A 4988-nucleotide genomic window follows, 5' to 3' on the forward strand; every position below is an offset into this window, starting at 1 on the left:
GCACTAAAAAAACTAACTTTTATAACAGCTAAACTAAACGTTTCCAATGTAAATTTCCACCTTTATATAGTGTAAAAAAGACATCCTGAAGCCTGGGCAGTCATTAATTTGATTGTCCAATATTTCCCTTATGAGATAATGCCTCACATAGCATTTACAGCACTAAAAAACCAAACTTTTATAACAGCTAAACCAAACGTTTCCAATGTAAATTTCCACCTTTATATAGTGTAGAAAGGCATCCTGAAGCCTGGAAAGTCATTAATTTGATTGTCCAGTATTTCCTTCATGAGATATTGCAACACTTAGAAAAAGTGTACAGCGCCAGCAGACAATGAATTTTCAGCACTAAAAAAACGAAACTTCATTAACAGCTAAACCAAACGTTTCCAATGTAAATTTCCACATTTATATAGTGTAAAAAGGCATCCTGAACCCTGGGAAGTCATTAATTTGATTGTCCAGTATTTCCCTTATGAGATAATGCCTCACATAGCAAATGAGTACAGCGCGAGCTGAAAATGCATTTACAGCACTAAAAAACCAAACTTTTATAACAGCTAAACCAAACGTTTCCAATGTACATTTCCACCTTTATATAGTGTAAAAAGGCATCCTGAAGCCTGGGAAGTCATTAATTTGATTGTCCAGTATTTCCCTTATGAGATAATGCCTCACATAGCAAATGTGTACAGTGCGAGCTGAAAATGCATTTACAGCACGAAAAAAACAAACTTTTATAACAGCTAAACCAAACGTTTCCAATGTAAATTTCCACATTTATATAGTGTAAAAAGGCATCCTGAAGCCTGGGAAGTCATTAATTTGATTGTCCAGTATTTCCCTTATGAGATAATGCCTCACATAGCAAATGTGTACAGCGCGAGCTGAAAATGCATTTACAGCACTAAAAAACCAAACTTTTATAACAGCTAAACCAAACGTGTCCAATGTAAATTTCCACCTTTATATAGTGTAGAAAGGCATCCTGAAGCCTGGAAAGTCATGAATTTGATTGTCCAGTATTTCCTTCATGAGATATTGCAACACTTAGAAAAAGTGTACAGCGCCAGCAGACAATGAATTTGCAGCACTAAAAAAACGAAACTTCATTTCCAGCTAAACCAAACGTTTCCAATGTAAATTTCCACATTTATATAGTGTAAAAAGGCATCCTGAAGCCTGGGAAGTCATTAATTTGATTGTCCAGTATTTCCCTTATGAGATAATGCCTCACATAGCAAATGTGTACAGCGCGAGCTGAAAATGCATTTACAGCACTAAAAAAACAAACTTTTATAACAGCTAAACTAAACGTTTCCAATGTAAATTTTCACCTTTATATAGTGTAAAAAGACATCCTGAAGCCTGGGCAGTCATTAATTTGATTGTCCAATATTTCCCTTATGAGATAATGCCTCTCATAGCAAATGTGTACAGCGCGAGCTGAAAATGCATTTACAGCACTAAAAAACCAAACTTTTATAACAGCTAAACCAAACGTTTCCAATGTAAATTTCCACCTTTATATAGTGTAGAAAGGCATCCTGAAGCCTGGAAAGTCATTAATTTGATTGTCCAGTATTTCCTTCATGAGATATTGCAACACTTAGAAAAAGTGTACAGCGCCAGCAGACAATGAATTTGCAGCACTAAAAAAACGAAACTTCATTAACAGCTAAACCAAACGTTTCCAATGTAAATTTCCACCTTTATATAGTGTAGAAAGGCATCCTGAAGCCTGGGCAGTCATTAATTTGATTGTCCAATATTTCCCTTATGAGATAATGCCTCTCATAGCAAATGTGTACAGCGTGAGCTGAAAATGCATTTACAGCACAAAAAAAACAAACTTTTATAACAGCTAAACCAAACGTTTCCAATGTAAATTTCCACCTTTATATAGTGTAAAAAGACATCCTGAAGCCTGGGAAGTCATTAATTTGATTGTCCAGTATTTCCCTTATGAGATAATGCCTCACCATAGCAAATGTGTACAGCGCGAGCTGAAAATGCATTTACAGCACTAAAAAACCAAACTTTTATAACAGCTAAACCAAACGTTTCCAATGTAAATTTCCACCTTTATATAGTGTAAAAAGGCATCCTGAAGCCTGGGAAGTCATTAATTTGATTGTCCAGTATTTCCCTTTTGAGATAATGCCTCACATAGCAAATGTGTACAGCGCGAGCTGAAAATGCATTTACAGCACTAAAAAACCAAACTTTTATAACAGCTAAACCAAACGTTTCCAATGTAAATTTCCACCTTTATATAGTGTAAAAAGGCATCCTGAAGCCTGGGAAGTCATTAATTTGATTGTCCAGTATTTCCCTTATGAGATAATGCCTCACATAGCAAATGTGTACAGCGCGAGCTGAGAATGCATTTACAGCACTAAAAAAACAAACTTTTATAACAGCTAAACCAAACGTTTCCAATGTAAATTTCCACCTTTATATAGTGTAGAAAGGCATCCTGAAGCCTGGAAAGTCATTAATTTGATTGTCCAGTATTTCCTTCATGAGATATTGCAACACTTAGAAAAAGTGTACAGCGCCAGCAGACAATGAATTTGCAGCACTAAAAAAACGAAACTTCATTAACAGCTAAACCAAACGTTTCCAATGTAAATTTCCACATTTATATAGTGTAGAAAGGCATCCTGAAGCCTGGAAAGTCATTAATTTGATTGTCCAGTATTTCCTTCATGAGATATTGCAACACTTAGAAAAAGTGTACAGCGCCAGCAGACAATGAATTTGCAGCACTAAAAAAACGAAACTTCATTAACAGCTAAACCAAACGTTTCCAATGTAAATTTCCACCTTTATATAGTGTAGAAAGGCATCCTGAAGCCTGGGCAGTCATTAATTTGATTGTCCAATATTTCCCTTATGAGATAATGCCTCTCATAGCAAATGTGTACAGCGTGAGCTGAAAATGCATTTACAGCACAAAAAAAACAAACTTTTATAACAGCTAAACCAAACGTTTCCAATGTAAATTTCCACCTTTATATAGTGTAAAAAGACATCCTGAAGCCTGGGAAGTCATTAATTCGATTGTCCAGTATTTCCCTTATGAGATAATGCCTCACCATAGCAAATGTGTACAGCGCGAGCTGAAAATGCATTTACAGCACTAAAAAACCAAACTTTTATAACAGCTAAACCAAACGTTTCCAATGTAAATTTCCACCTTTATATAGTGTAAAAAGGCATCCTGAAGCCTGGGAAGTCATTAATTTGATTGTCCAGTATTTCCCTTTTGAGATAATGCCTCACATAGCAAATGTGTACAGCGCGAGCTGAAAATGCATTTACAGCACTAAAAAACCAAACTTTTATAACAGCTAAACCAAACGTTTCCAATGTAAATTTCCACCTTTATATAGTGTAAAAAGGCATCCTGAAGCCTGGGAAGTCATTAATTTGATTGTCCAGTATTTCCCTTATGAGATAATGCCTCACATAGCAAATGTGTACAGCGCGAGCTGAGAATGCATTTACAGCACTAAAAAAACAAACTTTTATAACAGCTAAACCAAACGTTTCCAATGTAAATTTCCACCTTTATATAGTGTAGAAAGGCATCCTGAAGCCTGGAAAGTCATTAATTTGATTGTCCAGTATTTCCTTCATGAGATATTGCAACACTTAGAAAAAGTGTACAGCGCCAGCAGACAATGAATTTGCAGCACTAAAAAAACGAAACTTCATTAACAGCTAAACCAAACGTTTCCAATGTAAATTTCCACATTTATATAGTGTAAAAAGGCATCCTGAAGCCTGGGAAGTCATTAATTTGATTGTCCAGTATTTCCTTCATGAGATATTGCAACACTTAGAAAATGTATACAGCGCCAGCAGACAATGAATTTGCAGCACTAAAAAAACGAAACTTCATTAACAGCTAAACCAAACGTTTCCAATGTAAATTTCCACATTTATATAGTGTAAAAATGCATCCTGAAGCCTGGGAAGTCATTAATTTCTTTGTCCAGTATTTCCTTCATGAGATACAGCAACACTTAGAAAAAGTCTGTGTGACAGCCTGGAGAGACTGCTGACAGGAGGGAATAGACCCCACTGGGGCTGACATGGGCTAGCTACCCATGCTGGCAGTCTCTGACACTGTGTTCAGTTTGTTGGAGACACCCGCCAAGTGCTACAGAAAGTCTACAAAGAATGACACCCCTACAGCCTGCGAGAGCGGGGGCGCAAGATGGCTCAATGACTGACCACACGGTTACAGACCTAGGAACAAACATGACTACGAGCAAGAACACGGTGCATGAGACAATGGCAGCAGGACACTCACTTCAGGTCTGCACCTGTGGCTGGGCAAAAGTAACATCAGTTACAGGGTTGAAGATCCACCAAGGAAAGAAGCGGTGTTTGGGAAAGCCGAGTCAAGGGCCTCGCATTGACCAATACTTCTTACGAAGTAATGCGTCAAATCAGTCGAGTGAAGCACAGCGACGGGAAAAAACCCAAAGTTCGCAGAGCATCAGCCCCCCTGTCACTGAGGAGGGTATTATAAACACAGAATTGCAGGAGGTAGAACCCACTCAGCCACAGAGACCTCCCAAAGAGAACAAGATCAAAGGGCACAGACAGAGTGTGAGGTGGCCCAAAACTATTGAGAAGAGAGAGTGGGAAACCGTCAATAACGACCTGGTGAAAATGTTGGAGCAACAAGTGGGCACTGCAGAGAGAAAGCTGGAACACATCGGTGACATCATCTACCACTATGGAGAGGAGCGCTTTGGAGTGAACAGCTGGAAAACCACCAACAAAATACCACCACCAACCAAACCTAGGAGGCAACAAGAGATAGAGAGACTGATCAGGGAAAGAAGGGACCTGCGGAAACAGTGGAGAAAAGCCTCTGATCCAGAGAGAGAAGGTCTCATGCTGCTCCATGGGGACATCAAGCTCCGGTTGAAAACCTTACGAAGAGCAGAGAACTTGAGGAAACTTCG

This window comes from Idiotropiscis lumnitzeri, unplaced genomic scaffold, assembly GCF_059441095.1.
Source record: "Idiotropiscis lumnitzeri isolate Australia: NSW breed Sydney's pygmy pipehorse unplaced genomic scaffold, RoL_Ilum_1.0 HiC_scaffold_156, whole genome shotgun sequence".
Classification (NCBI taxonomy): domain Eukaryota; kingdom Metazoa; phylum Chordata; class Actinopteri; order Syngnathiformes; family Syngnathidae; genus Idiotropiscis; species Idiotropiscis lumnitzeri.